Source organism: Pleurodeles waltl, chromosome 10 (genome assembly GCF_031143425.1).
Source record: "Pleurodeles waltl isolate 20211129_DDA chromosome 10, aPleWal1.hap1.20221129, whole genome shotgun sequence".
NCBI lineage: Eukaryota > Metazoa > Chordata > Amphibia > Caudata > Salamandridae > Pleurodeles > Pleurodeles waltl.
This window is the reverse complement of record NC_090449.1, coordinates 579,273,202-579,290,155: the sequence shown is the minus strand read 5'-3', so window position 1 is coordinate 579,290,155 and position 16,954 is coordinate 579,273,202.

Below are 16,954 nucleotides of genomic sequence, written 5' to 3'. Positions count from 1 at the left end.
GATAGGTGTTTGTGCAGTGCCCTAAAATAACTTGGTTTTACACTATCCATCCACACGCAACACCATTTCAAATTTTAAATTCTCCTTCATTGTAATTTTTTATTTTTCCTCAAAAACATGTCTCTGGCTTTTGGCTCTACTACTGGAATTATGGAATTTGAGCTGGCTAACTTGGAAACCTATACAGTGGTTCATCTTAAAGACTTTTGCAAGGAGATTACGGGTCCTGCCAAGAGTGCCACCAAGAAGATTGAATTTCAAAAGGAGCTGAGGGCCTGAGCAGGAGCCCACTCCAAGTAGAATAATTGATTGGGGGGCCTGAGAATGGCTCTTCTGAGGAAACACATCCAGTGACTGTGAGTGAAATCTCTGAAATGGAGCTCCTTGAGAGAGCAGGGAGCAGTGTCTCCTCATGCGGCCTATCCACAGAGGAACTAAGGGAGAGGAGGGAGGAGAGAGAATTCAAGGGGCAGATGTCCAAATTAAAGATGTAGGCCAAAGAGAAAAAGTCTAAAAGGAAGGCAAAAAAGGCTGAGGCAGAGAGAACCTTAGCAGAGAAAAATACATTTACTGGCTCATGAGCTGGATATCAAGGCCAGCCATGCAGATTCCAGCAGTGATGGTGGCAGCATACATGCAGTACCTGAGGGAAAAAATATACCCAAAGGTTTGGTGCCTAGTTATGTGGTGGGAGATGACATGGATACATAGGGGGTCATTCTGACCCCGGCGGTCATGGACCGCCGGGGCCAGGGTTGGCGGGAGCACCGCCAACAGGCTGGCGGTGCCCCGCAGGGCATTCTGACCGCGGCGGTTTTGCTGCGGTCAGAAGTGGAAAACCGGCGGTCTCTGCCCTTAAGAATCCTCCAGGGCTGCGCCGCCATGTGGATTCTGACAGCCCATACCGCCATCCTGTTCCCGGCGGTTCGCCCGCCAGGAACAGGATGGCGGTATGGGTTGTCGTGGGGCCCCTGGGGGCCCCTGCAGTGCCCATGCCAATGGCATGGGCACTGCAGGGGCCCCCGTAAGAGGGCCCCACTTTGTATTTCAGTGTCTGCTTTGCAGACACTGAAATACACGATGGGTGCCACTGCACCCGTTGCACCTTCCCACTCCGCAATTCTGAGCCGGCGTCCTCGTGGGAAGGTGTTTTGCACTGGGCTGGCGGGCGGCCTTTTGGCGGTCGCCCGCCAGCCCAGTGCAAAACCCAAAATACCCTCAGCGGTCTTTCGACCGCGGAGCGGTATTTTGGAGGGGGGAACTCTGGCGGGCGGCCTCCGCCGCCTGCCAGGGTGAGAATCACCCCCATAGTTTTCTGCCTATGAGGTTTCACTGAAGGTTCACAAGGTCCCTGAGGAGCAGGAGGCATGGAGGAGGGTGGTCTTTGGAAACACATGCCAACACTTGGGAGGGACACACTTCAGACATTGGAGGATGAGGACCAAACAAAGTATACCCCTATGAAGGCCATTTTATTTGCCAAATTCAGGCTGACTCCTATATAGTATTGACAAAAAATCAGGGACAGTCAGAAGCTCCCCAACCAGTCTTGGGAAGATTTTGTCAATTACTCCTGTGAGGCCCTGAATAATTGGGTGAGAGCAGAAAGGTTAGTGATTTTAATGGGTTTTACTATTTAATCATGAGAGAGCACATGCTCAGATCTGTTTTCCTGAGTTGTGCCAGCACCTAGTTTTAGCCTTGGCCGTACAGCATGAGATAGAGAAGTATATTTCCCTTACAACCGGTTGCCTGTAGTCCATCAGACATTTGGGAGGTGTGGGTGGCCGGGTTAAAGGACGACACGAAGCTTGGGATTGGATTACGAATGTGCTTTATTGAAGAATATAGTGGAATGACGAATAGGCTTGTTCTCTGTGTTTCTTGTATTGTTTCCTGGATAGATTCGGTCTTGTTTCCCTGGATCTTCACCTCTTCTATGTTCTTTTCTTCTATTTCAGGGCTCCCAGGAAGCGCATGCGTGGAGAAGAACAAGAGACGTATCGGTAAGTGGTTTTATTCTCTGTCTGTCTCTTTCCTTCCCTCCCTCTTATTTTCCTTTCTCCTCTGTCTTTCATAAGTCTTGCTCTTTTTCTCTCTTCCTTTTCTCTGTTCCGGTTGTTACTGTGTACTTTATCTCCCTCTCTCTTGTCTCTTTCCTCTTTCTAGGATTCTACTATGCTGGCTTTCCCTTCATTCGTGTAGCTTTTACTGTCCTCCTACAGCCCTCTCTGTCTTTCATGTATTCATTCCTCTTATAGCTCCTTCTCCTTCCTTTGGTGCTCTTTAGGGGGTTTGTTACTGAGACCTTTCTTCTCAGGGCTGTAACTACTGTGGGACTTTGTATTGCAACGTATGTACACCTCAGTGCCTTCTTTTATTGGGGTTGTGCCCTTAAAGTGCCCGTATTCCATTTCCCTTTTGTCATTCCCGACACCCACTCCCCCTTGCTTATTATCCCTGCTCCTCCCGTCCTCCCGCACCCCTGGTTACCCTCAGTTTGGCATAGACACGCACCTGATAGTGCCACACTCCTCCAGAAGCATGGCAGGGTTCCTTGCTCTGCCTCCCGGGGCCACCTTGGAGTTCGTTCCTTCGTCTGCCTTCTCCTCATCCTCTTCTCTCCGGGGGTAAAAGGTCTGCACTTCAACGACGCCACCCTCCTCTTCCTCCTCGTCGCACTTGCCTCGTCTGTGGGAGGCCGGCTTTTCTCCTCCTCCAGGTCCCGCTGTTCCACTTCCTGGTTGCAACGTCATGGCAGTCAAGGACATCCGATAGGCTCCTGCCCAGGATGTTCCCGAGCACTTGGGGCAGTGTCAGCATCAGTTGTTTTTGTGAGCGGGCTGTCTCCGATCGGCCCGTCACAGGAGGATTTGACTTTACAAACCTGAAAGGTATCATCTCACTGTCTTCTTTCTCTCTTGCATGTGTGAGGAAGAGAAGTTTGCTAATACCTGTTTTTTCTGTCTGGTGCAAAAGAGGAATCCAGAGGAGTTGTATGACATTACAATGAATGACATTGCCACATGTGATTTTACCACATATCTTTACTACGCAATGTCTTTACCAGATATTCCTTTACAACAAAATAGTAACTCTATATCAGATAAGTAAACCCCCTATATTATCTATCTATCTATCTATCTATCTATCTATCTATCTATCTATCTATCTATCTATCTATCTATCTATCTATCTATCTACCTACCTATAGATTACCTTGTGGCAGTCACCAGGTAGTTATAGTTAGGATCATGTGTCCATAGAAAAAATGTTTTTTGACCTACCTATACCGTTGGTAAAGTTTGACGAATTTTCATGAAAATTTCCAAAAGAAGTAGCCCAGTGATTCTTAGTGCGCATGGTAAGTTTCAGGGTGATCCGTGAAACGGGGGCTGAAAAAAGGGGGCTAAAAAAACATTGTGTTTCCCATGTTAATTCCCATAGGTTCTGTCACCCCATCTATACCCCGAGCTACTGGGCGGAATTACACCAAACTTTGCAGAAAGCTAGCTGTCGGTACGCAGATTGTTCTTTTTGTTAATTGGTGTCAATCCAGTCAGACGTTTTTGAGAAATGTAGGGAAATTCTAATTTGTATATCTCTGGACGTGAAGTATTGATGAACAAAGACAAGTTTGTGCAGCAAACTGCACAGCTCTGATTGGCTGCCAACACATCAAACCAGGAAGTGTGGGCAACCATCTTAGGGCTCAGCTTGAGCTGAGATCCAGAAACAAAATTAGAAAAAAAAAAAGAGGCCAGGGTAGGGACACACTGACCCCTTGGTACTGGTAGGGGGATCCCAGAGGGAACCTCAAGAGCAAAAAAGCATTTTCTTTGATTATTTTAGTGCCATGAATTCACAGTATTCACGCATTTGCTGCATAATTTTTTTAAAAAAAACAAGTGTAGGCACCTGCTTTTTCGTAGGTCTTTGGATGGGCCTGGTCTGGGAGGCATTACAATTTTTGTGTAGGGGAGCCTCCCTGCCCCCCACACCTCCAGGGACCACCACCTCCCCAGGGCTTTCATTTTTATCTGTGTGGGGGGCCACATGCCCCACGGTGCCCTAGGGAACACCACTCCCCCAGGTCTGTGTTATTTAGAAGATGCACAGGGGTGCCCAACCCCCTCCCACTGCCCTAAGGACCACCACCTCCCTGGGTTGTTTAAGTAATAATATGCAGGAGTCCGGTGTCACCCCATTCCCCAAGGACCACCAGCCCTGGGGCAAAATATAATTGATTTGCGAGAGCCACTCAGCCCTCCCACTTCCGAAGGAACCACCACCCCGCAGAGGCAAATATGTAAAAAAAATAGAAAACTACCTTGCGTCAATTAGATGCAAGGTAGGCATTCCTGGGCAAAACATGACTCAAAGGCCCTAGCGCCCTATTTATCCTCCAGTGCAAAAATAACGCACAGGAGGAGGAGGGCCTTAAATAATGGTGCTAACCATGCATAGCACCATTATTTAACACCTGGGTCAGGGCAGGCGTTAGGGGACCTGTGGGCCCTTTTCCATAGTCAGAGACCATGGAAACAGCCCACAGGTGCCCTTCCCTGCCCCCAGGGACACCCGCACCCACACCTGGAGGACACCTAAGGATGTGGGGACACATCCCAGGTAAGTCCATGTAAGTATTTTTATTTTTTTTGCAAAGTGCCGGGGGGGAGGGTAACTTTGTCCCCCTACATGGCACTGGCCTGGGGACATGACTTCTGTCTTTACTTAGACAGGAGTCACGTCCATGGGGGTTGTGTGTGAAAATAATGACGCTAATCAGGTTAGAGTAATTTTTTGACTCTAACCTGACTAGCACCATTCTTTTACGCACAACCTCCAGTTTCCTTTACGTTTCCCCCACCCGGTTAGCGTCAATAATTTTGACGATAACTGGGCCTTACCACTGGCTAGCATCATAGCTTAAATATGACGCCCGGCTGGTGTCCAGGAATGGCGCTAGCTAGCGGTATACTTTTTGTCGCAAACCTGCACCAACGCAGCTTTGCGTAAAAAAGTATAAACCAGGGCCTTTGGGTTTTGACAGCGTCACCTGTGAAACAGGCCCTGCTATCAAAAACCAAAGCTTTCATCTCATTTCATGTGTGCATGGGCTAGACATGAAATGCTTCAGCAAGCACGGAACTGCTGTCACAGCAGCTCCGTGCTTACTGAAGCAATTCCACTAGGGGGAAGCCCTAAGGTTTCCCCCGCAATGTCAGGTAGCCTGTAAGGGCTTTTTATTAAAATAAATATATATTTTAAAAATAGAAAAAGAAAGAAATACATTTATAAAAAAACATTTTAAACCCCCATAACTCAGTGTGTAGGTCGCACACCTTCACCCTGAGCTATGGGGTCTGAGTCTAGCTGTGCTCATCACCATGTTTTTTTTATTTTAAATAAAAAACAAATTATAATACATTTTTTTTCAAACAAATACATTTTTGGTTTAAATTGGAGACAAATATCTAATTCTAAGTATCATCTCACTGTCTTCTTTCTTTCTTGCATGTGTGAGGAAGAGAAGTTTGCTAATAACTGTTTTTTCTGTCTGGTGCAAAAGAGGAATCCAGAGGAGTTGTATGACATTACAATGAATGACATTGCCACATGTGATTTTACCACGTATCGTCACTACGCAATGGCTTTACCATATATCCCTTTACAACAAAATAGTAAGTATATATCAGATAAGTAAAGCCCCTATTTTTTCTATCTATCTATCTATCTATCTATCTATCTATCTATCTATCTATCTATCTATCTATCTATCTATCTATCTATCTATAGATTACCTTGTGGCAGTCACCAGGTAGTTATAGTTAGGATCATGTGTCCATAGAAAAAGCGTTTTTTGATCTACCTATATCGTTGGTAACGTTTGACGAATTTTCACAAATATTTTCAAAAGAAGTGGCCCGGTGATTCTTAGTGTGCATGGAAAGTTTCAGGGTGATCCGTGAAATGGGGGCCAAAAAAAAGGGGGCTAAAAAAACATTGTGTTTCCCATGTTAATTCCCATAGGTTCTGTCACCCTATCGATACCCCGAGCTACTGGGCGGAATTACACCAAACTTTGCAGAAAGCTAGCTGTCAGTGTGCAGATTGTGCTTTTTGTTAATTGGTGTCAATCCAGTCAGTAGTATTTGAGAAATGTAGGGAAATTCTAATTTGTATATCTCTGGACGTGAAGTATTCATGAACAAAGACAAGTTCGTGCAGCAAAAGGCACAGCTCTGATTGGCTGCCAACACATCAACCCAGGAACTGTGGGCAGCCATCTTAGGACTCAGCTTGAGCTGAGTCACAGAAAAAAAAATAGAAAAAAGAAAAGAGGCCAGGGTAGGGACACACTGACCACTTGGTACTGGTGGGGAGATCCCAGAGGGAACCTCCAGAGCAAAAAAAAAGAAAAATTCTTTGAATATTTTAGTGCCATGAATTCACAGTATTCACACATTTCCTGCATAATTTTTTTTTTTAAAGTGTGGGGACAGCATAGGTCCTTGGATGGGCCAGGTCCGGGGGGCAATACAATTTTTGCGTAGGGCAGCCTCCCTGCCCCCCACAGCTCCAGGGACCACCACCTCCCCAGGGCTTTCATTTTTATATGTGTGGTGGGCCACGTGTCAATTAGATGCAAGGTAGGCATTCCTGGGCAAAAAATTACTCAAAGTCCCTAGCGCCTTATTTATCCTCCCATGCAAAAATAACGCACAGGAGGAGGAGGGCCTTAAATAATGGTGCTAAGCATGCATAGCACCATTATTTAACACCTGGGGCAGGGCAGGCATTAGGGTCCCTGTGAGCCCTTTTCCATGGTCAGAGACCATGGAAACAGCTCACAGGTGCCCTTCCCTGCCCCCAGGGACACCCGCACCCATACCTGGAGGACACCTAAGGATGTGGGGACCCATCCCAGGTAAGTCCAGGTAAGTTTTTTTTTTTTTTTTTTTGCAAAGTGCCGGGGAGTAACTTTGTCCCCCTACATGGCACTGGCCTGGGGGCATGACTTCTGTCTTTACTTAGACAGGAGTCATGTCCATGGGGGTTGTGTGTGGAAATAATGAGGCTAATCAGGTTAGAGTCATTTTTTTACTCTAACCTGACTAGCACCATTCTTTCACGCACAAACTCCAGTTTCCCCTACGTCTCCCCCACCCGGTTAGCATCAATAATTTTGATGATAACTGGGCCTTGCCGCTGGCTAGCCTAAACAACTCAATCTCTCTCCCTCTCACTTTCTTTCTCTCTGTCTCTCATTCAATCATTTCTCCCACTCACACATCAACTCAGACATTCATGCACCCACTCGCAGACCCAGTCAGACACTCACACACCCATTTACAGACCCACTCAGACCCTCATGCACTCACTTGCAGCTCCAGTCAGACCCTCACACAACCCCTCAAACCCACTCAGGCAGTTGTGCACCCACTCAGACTGTCACACACCCACCCAGTCACAGACCCACTGACACCCTGATGCACCCACTCACAGACCTGAACACATACCGACGCACACACAGAACCACTGATGAATGCACTCTCACACCCAGACAGACACTCTGACAGCCACTTGTACCCACAGATACAGCCTCTCACACTTATTTTCACACCAAGAGGGGCCACGGGCAAGTTCCAGCATGCATGCACAAAGAGCCCTGCACGTGATTGAGTAGGGTGGTTATGGGGGTTGGCCACAGGGACTGGCTGCAGGCCACCTCTTGTGAGCAACCCCTACTGCACATGTGAGAAGGCTGTGCATAGTGAAAGGTTGCGTGCTTAGAGGGGGTTGGCCTCAGGGTTGGCTGGATTGACGTATAGCTATGAACATTTCTATACATTTAAAAAAACATAGAAATTCACTGAAAAAACAAAGGTTACAGGGACAATACAGTTAGGTTCTGAATTTACTCACACAAAACCACAGACATTCAGCATTTTCAGGTTAGAGTTCTTTCAAGTAACTAAAGGTTGTGCCTTAACTCGCACCTCACCATGCACAGCTAATTACTTCACATATTATATCTTTGATGGGATATTCTATGCCAACTTTCATATTATCCCTGCAACATTTGCAATAAAATTATTGATGAGACAACTGTGCATTACTGAATTCAAACATCACAAAATTGTGGGGGCTGTAGAAAAGATACCAGAACCAAGAAAGCTTAGTGCTCCCTTGCTTGCCATGGTTTCATGTCCCAATGAGTAAAGCTGTTGGGCCTTTTAACTCAACCAAGAACATGCAGCCAGTGGGCCGGCGACTATGGAGATGCCCAATTTGTTTGTTATTGTGCATCAGAATAAGGGATGTATTCCGTGGACATTTGACTACAGGTGAAAGGACATGGACTTCAGGAAACTCATTGCAGCATATACAGGATAGTAATTGTTTTGTGAGAACTCAATGAATTTAGCCAAACATGTAATGAAAATTGATGTTGTGATTTTGCAATATTGCAGGGATTTCACATTATGGCAAACATAATGTAAACATGGTGACTGTAGAAAAGGTATTGGAACCAAGATAGTTTAGTCCTCCCTTGCTTGCCATGGTTTAATTCACTAATGAGAACAACTACAAGGCTTTTTGAATCAACCAAATGAAAGCAAGCAGATTAACTTCACTTTGAAAACAGCATTGAGAAAGGCTTTTTTGCCAAAACGTGTTTCCTAAATGAACAGGGAATATGCTATCATGAGTGAGAGCGCTCCGTTTTGTTTTGCAATGTGTAAAGAATTTGTAGGCACTCATCCATGTATTCAGCACAACCAGGTGGAACCTCCTAGGAAAAAAAAAATATATATAGATATATATATATATATATATATATATATATATATATATATATATATATATCACTGCAGTTCCTCCAAATAATATATAGAAGAATGCCTGGACAACAAATTGAAGTCCAAAATACTTTAATACCAATTGCTTCCTCCCATACAACGCATTTCAGCCGTAGCTTTGTTCACGTATAGGCTATTACCCAAGCTGCATAAAAATAGCGATACTCCCCCAGGCAGACCAATCGTATCTGCTATAGGGTCGCTGTTGGAAAACACTTCTAGATATATAGACTATTTTTTTAGACCATTTGTAGAGAGTCTTCCATCATATATAAAAGATACAACTCAGTTTTTGAAAATGATTGATGGTATCCAATGGGAAGATGATTACCTTCTTCTTACAATGGATGTTACTAGCCTGTACACTTGTATTCAACATGATTTAAGGTTACTTTCGATCCAACATTTTCTAAGGGCGAGATCACTCTCTTATTTAATGAATACAGAGATGATCTGTGATATGATTAGCTTCTGTCTGAATAACAATTTTTTTCTATTTGATGATAAGCTGTACAGACAGATTCAGGGTGCAGAGATGGGGACATGTTTTGCACCCAGTTATGTGAATTTGGTTATGGGGTGGGGGAAAGAACAGATGTCCACCAGCATACCAGATTATGATAAGAATGTTGTTCTGTGGTGTCGGTATATAGACGACATCTTTGTGATCTGGAAAGGTGATGAGGAGTCTGCAATGAGCTTTGTGGCAGCTTTGAATATGAATTATTATAATTTGCACCTGAGTGAACAATGTAGCAAGAAACAAATTCAATTTTAGGATGTTGAGGTGTTGGTTCATGAGGAATCATTAAGGACTAAACTACATAGAAAGGCTATTGCTGGGAACAGCCTATTCAGCACGTATAGTGCACATCCACCTAAGCTTATCGCTAGTATACCTTTTGGTGAATTTCTGAGAGCTCGTAGGATTTGTAGAACGTGGGAAGATTGCCAGAAAGAAAGTGAGAGCATGTGAAGGCATTTTCAAGAGAGAGAGTATAATAGCAAGAATATTTTACAAGCCAAAAGAAAGGCAGACAACATAAAAAGGGAGAACTTGCTATACCCGAGGTTGGAAACAGATAGAATTGATCAGAATGTGAGATTTTTTACTACATATTCCAATCAATCACAGATTTTGAGACAGATTTTGATCAAGAGTTGGCACATGTTACATACAGATTCTATCCTAAGCAATGTTATATCCAATGTTCCCTTGGCTACTTTTCGAAAGAGTAGATCACTAAGAGAAGATCTAAGTCATAACATGGTCACAAGTGGCAATGTGAGGGCATTAGCATCAGACAACCCAGTGGGGTTTTTCTGCTGCAAACATTGCAAAGCTTGTAGGTATAGTGACAATTGCTTTGAAGTAATTGGAGATAATGGACATTGGACCCATCAAATTCGAGGTCATTATAATTGCAATACAGACTTTTGTATATTCTGTTTGAGATGCCCGTGTAAGAAACTATGGGGGTCATTCTAACCCTGGCGGTCGGTGATAAAGCGGCGGCCAACCCGCCAACAGGCAGGCAGTCAAAAAAAAGGAATTCTGACCCTGGCGGGAACCGCCAACACAGCCCGCTACTTTAACACTCCGACCGCCACGGCGGGACAGACAAACAGCGCGGCGGTCACCGCCAACAGGCAGGCGGCAGACAATGTACCGCCCACCCTATCACAATTCACCAATCCGCCACCTTTTCCGGGGTGGGAGCCCCGCCGATAAAAACACGGCGGAAACAGACTACGAACGGGAAAACGCTCACCTATACACACTCCACGAGGAATCTGGACAGCATGGAACCCGAATTACACATCCTACCAGCTATTGTCTACCTGCTCCTCTACCAGGAGTACGAACGCCGGCGCAGACGACAACGGTGAGTACTGCACCTACGACACAGGCGAGGGGGGAGGAGGAAAGCTTACGGGCACACACATGCGCCATACACCCACCCCCCCACCACAAATACCTACACTCCAATGCTGAGCAACAAGTCAGAGTGACACCACCCAAACCCCCCAGAATAATGCAAAGATACAATTAAAATGATCTATAAAATATATGTATAAATAGCTCCATTGAAGGTATGGGAAATATGCTAAATAAAAGATACAAAAATAAGGAATGAACATAGTCAACAATATATACATAGGCAATAAGTCCTGCACATTCCGTCAAAGTTCCATAGTCCGTGGGCCAATGTGCACAAACACATGGGCAAAGCCCACACAGGAGACCAGATACCATTGGAGAGAACACTGCTGGGGCATCAGATGATAAAACTACAGGCACCTCAGGGGGAAGGGAAGGGGGGGGGGACCTCAGCCACATGAGTCCACGACGCCAGATCCACGAGGGGCCTCCATGCCCACTGTCCCATCCTGGGGAGTGCAAAGCCACAGTCTCACAAGTCTCTACAGTGGGTGGCTTGCCCACTGTGCCATCCTAGGGAGTGCAAAGCCACAGTCTCACAAGTCTCTACAGTGGGTGGCTTGCCCACTGTGCCATCCTGGGGAGTGCAAAGCCACAGTCTCACAAGTCTCTACAGTGGGTGGATTGCCCACTGTACCATCCTGGGGAGTGCAAAGCCACAGTCTCTCAAGTCCCTACAGTGGGTGGCATGCCCACTGTCCCATCCTGGGGAGTGCAAAGCCACAGTCTCTCAAGTCTCTACAGTGGGTGGGTTGCCCACTGGACCATCCTGAGAAGTGCCAAGCCACAGTCCATCAGATGGATTACCGACTCCACTGTTAATGGAGGAGGCATGGTGCCCAGAGTGCTACCTGAAGCCCTGCTCGACACAGAACCGGCACTGTCAATGGGCCAGCGGTGCTTGAGATGAAGGGCCCAGCGGAGCGGTGCTTGACAGGAAGGGCCCAGCGGAGCGGTGCTTGAGACGGCGGGCCCAGCGGAGCGGTGCTTGAGATGAAGGGCCCAGCGGAGCGGTGCTTGACAGGAAGGGCCCAGCGGAGCGGTGCTTGAGACGGCGGGCCCAGCGGAGCGGTGCTTGACAGGAAGGGCCCAGCGGAGCGGTGCTTGAGACGGCGGGCCCAGCGGAGCGGTGCTTGACAGGAAGGGCCCAGCGGAGCGGTGCTTGAGACGGCGGTCCCAGGGGAGCGGTGCTTGAGATGAAGGGCCCAGCGGAGCGGTGCTTGAGATGAAGGGCCCAGCGGAGCGGTGCTTGAGATGAAGGGCCTAGCGGAGCGGTGCTTGAGATGAAGGGCCCAGCGGAGTGGTGCTTGACAGGAAGGGCCCAGCGGAGCGGTGCTTGAGACGGCGGGGCCCTGTTCAGCGGTGCTCCTCCCGGCGGGGCCCTGTTCAGCAGTTCTTGTCCCGGCGGGGCCCTGTTCAGCGATGCTCCTCCCGGCGGGGCCCTGTTCAGCGGTTCTTGTGCCGGCAGGGCCCTGTTCAGCGGTTCTTGTGCCGGCGGGGCCCTGTTCAGCGGTGCTCCTCCCGGCGGGGCCCTGGTCAGCGGTTCTTGTGCCGGCGGGGCCCTGTTCAGCGGTGCTCCTCCCTGCGGGGCCCTGTTCAGCGGTGCTCCTCCCGGCGGGGCCCTGTTCAGCGGTTCTTGTGCCGGCGGGGCCCTGTTCAGCGGTTCTTGTGCCGGCGGGGCCCTGTTCAGCGGTGCTCCTCCCTGCGGGGCCCTGTTCAGTGGTGCTCCTCCCGGCGGGGCCCTGTTCAGCGGTTCTTGTGCCGTCGGGGCCCTGTTCAGCGGTGCTCCTCCCGGCGGGGCCCTGTTCAGCATTGCTCCTCCCGGCGGGGCCCTGTTCAGCGGTTCTTGTGCCGGCGGGGCCCTGTTCAGCGGTGCTCCTCCCGGCGGGGCCCTGTTCAGCGGTGCTCCTCCCTGCGGGGCCCTGTTCAGCGGTGCTCCTCCCGGCGGGGCCCTTCAGTGGTTCTTGTGCCGGCGGGGCCCTGTTCAGCGGTTCTTGTGCCGGCGGGGCCCTGTTCAGCAGTGCTCCTCCCGGCGGGGCCCTGTTCAGCGGTTCTTGTGCCGGCAGGGCCCTGTTCAGCGGTGCTCCTCCCGGCGGGGCCCTGTTCTGCGGTTCTTGTGCCGGCGGGGCCCTGTTCAGCGGTGCTCCTCCCGGCGGGGCCCTGTTCAGTGGTGCTCCTCCCGGCGGGGCCCTGTTCAGCGGTGCTCCTCCCGGAGGGGCCCTGTTCAGCGGTGCTTGTCCTGTGTGTCTAGGGAGCCAGACCTGGGCAAGACTTCCCGCTCATTCGCCATCCGAACTTGCGGTCGCAGGGCCCTCCTGTGATGGAGTCCTGGGCCCGTGGGTGTCGTCCGTCACAACCGGAAAGGGGCTGGTGGGGCCCTCCTGGGCAGCTCGCCTGCTGCCTGACTTCTCCGCCCTGCTGCCCTTGCCCTCCTTCACTGAAGCTCTGTGGCCCTTGCCTCCCTTGGATGATGTGGCAGGTGACGGGGCAAGGCTACTGTCCCTGGTGGCAGCCGTCTCAGTCTTGTCGCGCCGGCCCTTTTTCTTTTTTGTCCTCTTCCCAGGGGGTGGGCTGGCTGTCCCCTTGCTGCTGGCCGATGTTCCTGCCCTAGGATCTGGTGGACTCCAATAGCCCTGCACTATGGTCACAGTAGATGCAGGGCTGGTGGTGGCTGAGGTGCTTTTTTTACTCTTACCAGATGGAGGGGGTGGGTCAGTGATTGGAACGAGCTCAAGGTTGGAAAGGAAAAGGACTTTGGAAGGACAGGGACGGGTAGGTGTAGTGGGTATGGGAGTGGAGGAAGAGGATGTGGTTGTAGGAGAGTCAAGTGTGCTGTCTTTGGGTGCAGGTGCTTGTGACGGAGGCTGTTGTGAGGTGGATGGCTGTTGGGTGGGTGGCTGCCTGCGTTTGTGTGCTTTGGGAGAGGGGGTGACAGACACACTGGGAGAGGACATAGGGGACGTGTAAATGGCAGTGGGGGTGGTGACTGCACGTGTGCGGACTGTAATGGAGGGTGTGCTGGTGATGGTAGTACTGGCTGATGGTGGTGTGCATGCAGGTGTGAGTGGAGACGTCACAGGGAGGGAGGAGGGAGATGAGGAGGTGGGGGACACAGAGGTGGTAGTGACTGTTGGCATGTCTGCATCTGGATGTTGCTTGGGTGAATGCTTGTGGGATCTGTGGTGCTTATGTCTGGATGAGCTGCCCTTGGGTGTAGAGGTGTGTGCAGGCAGTTCTGATGGTGTGGATGGGATAGGCAGAGGAACAGGAGACTGGGACTGGGTGGAGGGAGTCAGAAGAGGGAGGCTGGAGACAGGGACAATGGCTGCCGTCAGTGCTGAGGCCAGAGCGTTGAACGATCGCTGATGGGCAGCCTGACCCGAATGAATGCCCTCCAGGTATGCATTGCTCCGATGCACCTCCCTTTCTACACCCTGGATGGCATTCAAAAGGGTAGACTGCCCAACAATGAGTGTCCTGAGGAGGTCAATGACCTCCTCACTGAGGGCAGCAGGGGTAACTGGGGCAGGGCCTGAGGTGCCTGGGGCGAAGGAGATGCCCGCCTTCCTGGCCGAGCGGGCACGGAGCGAAGGCTGAGGGGCTGCTGGGAGGGCGGGGCTGGTGCGCTGGGTGGCGGCTGTACCTGTTGTGGAGGTGGGCACGGATGTTGCCGCCACCGCTAGGGAGCTCCCTTCCGAGGACGTGTCGGTGTCGCTGACATCTCCACGGGTCCCCGTTGTGGAGCTCCACTCGCCCTCCGTCTCACTGGTGTACTCGGAGTCTGTTGTATGGCCCTCCGGGCCCATGTGAGATGCAGCTCCCTCGTGCGCCGATGCCACTTCTCCTCCGCCTGATGATGCTAATGCACACATGAACAGGAAGACAAAGAAAATGGGGGGGGGAGAAATGAAGACAGGTTGAGTGCATGCATTGGCAACACCGTTGTCGGAGAATACAGACGCAGAAGCCCCCTGAACTAGGCCGCGCAATCGGGGTACACTACTCAGTTATTGTGACTAGGCATACATGTCTATGGACGACAAATGCACACATGGGTGAGGCCGGACCATGGATAGCTGTACTTGGCACCCTAGAGAGGTGGGGGGCGGGGGCACAGGGCCGTGTCTAACGGAGGGGCCTAGCCTACCGAATGCGCCCTGGCCTGGAGATAGCCACAGCCCTCCTCCCTCACCCAGACACCTTCACTGCGCGCAAAGATAGCAGAATGTGCTGATACTCACCCCCTTGTGTCTGCTGTGATGTCCTCACGAGCCCATCCAAATCGGGGTAGGCCACCGCCAGGATCCGGGACATCAGGGGGGTCAATTGGCGGCTGGCACCCCTCCTACGTTGGGAGGCCATCCCCAGCAGAGACTCAGCGGTCTTTCTGGTCCCTCGGCGGATGTCCTCCCACCTCTTTCGGCAGTGGGTGCCCCGTCTGTTGTGGACCCCCAGGGCCCGGATGTCCTTTGCGATGGCACGCCAAATGTCGATCTTCTGATGGGCGCTGACCTATGTGACATGTACAGGGTGGTAAAGGAATTCGCATCAGTTTTCTGCCTGGTCAATGTGAGTGGCCTCCCCCTCCCCAACCTTGCCATGTGGCACATGCTCTAATCTTTCGTGCGTTGCACTCCTCATTCGCTCCCCTCCCCACCATCTTACATACACCCCACTCAACACAGGCATAGCCCATTCAACGTGCACACTGTGTACTAACCTGTTGGTCTGGAGGACCGTAGAGTAGCGCATACTGGGGGAGGACCCCATCAACAAGTGTCTCCAATTCTTCGGAAGTGAAGGCAGGGGCCCTTTCCCCAGTCGCAGCATCCATTGTATCTCCCAGATCGAGGTCACAGCAGCACTTGCAGTATAGGTCCTCTCCTGTGGATGATCAGGTCTCGAGTGTTTAATCAGATAGAAAATGGTGGTCACGCCCGCGGCGGTGCGTACCGCAGCGGTGCGTACCGCGACCGCCGGCGCACATCGTCATTGGCTCCTGAGACCCATAGGGTTCAATGTTAACCAATGCTGCTTTGCGCCGCGGTCTTCGACCGCCTACCGCCGCGGTGTGCCACGCCAGCGCAGTGACCTCACATCCCACTGTCACACTTCACAGGTCAGGCAGCCGCCATTTCAAGGGCCCACATGGCATGATTTCTACTGCGTCACACAGGCCTAGGCCTTGCATTGCCACTCATACAAGCCTTTCAATGCATAGCGATTCGTGTACTGTGCAAGCTGTGGGAACGAACCTGTGGGTTGCTTGACTCTGTGCTCCATGTTGTCCTTCCTAGGCACCGTCCACTGGGACTTGCGAGGAGAAGGATGAATCCTCCCGTGTACCGACCGCTGGTGGACCTGTCGACAATGGAAGAACGACATATCCTACTTACATACAGGCTTGACAGAGCAACTATACATGAACTATGTGCCCAGCTGGAGCCAGACCTGATGTCACCCATCCGCCAACCCACAGGGATTCCCCCTCTGGTGCAGGTTCTGTCAGTACTCCATTTTTTGGCAAGTGGGTCTTTTCAGACAACAGTGGCCATATCATCTGGGATGTCTCAGCCTATGTTTTCTAAGGTTTTGTCCAGAGTGTTGTCTGCCCTGATGAAATACATGCGGAGCTACATTATTTTCCCTGAGGTGGGCGAATTGGCTACAGTGAAGGGTGATTTCTATGCCCTTGGACATATCCCCAACATCATTGCTGCCATTGATGGGACCCATGTGGCTTTGGTTCCCCCCAAAGAAAGTGAGCAGGTGTACAGAAACAGAAAAAGTTATCATTCGATGAATGTCCAGGTGGTCTGTTTGGCTGACCAGTATATCTCCCATGTAAATGCCAAGTTCCCTGGGTCAGTGCATGACGCGTATGTCATGCGAAATAGCAGCATCCCTTATGTGATGGAACAGCTACAGAGACACCGTGTGTGGCTAATTGGTGACTCTGGTTACCCCAACCTGTCGTGGCTACTGACCTCAGTGAGGAATCCCCGGACCAGGGCAGAGGAACGGTACAATGAGGCCCATTGGCGAACTAGGAGGATCATAGAAAGGACCTTCGGGGTCCTGAAGGCCAGGTTTAGGTGCCTGCATATGACAGGGGGATCCCTCATGTACTCACCAAAGAAGGTGT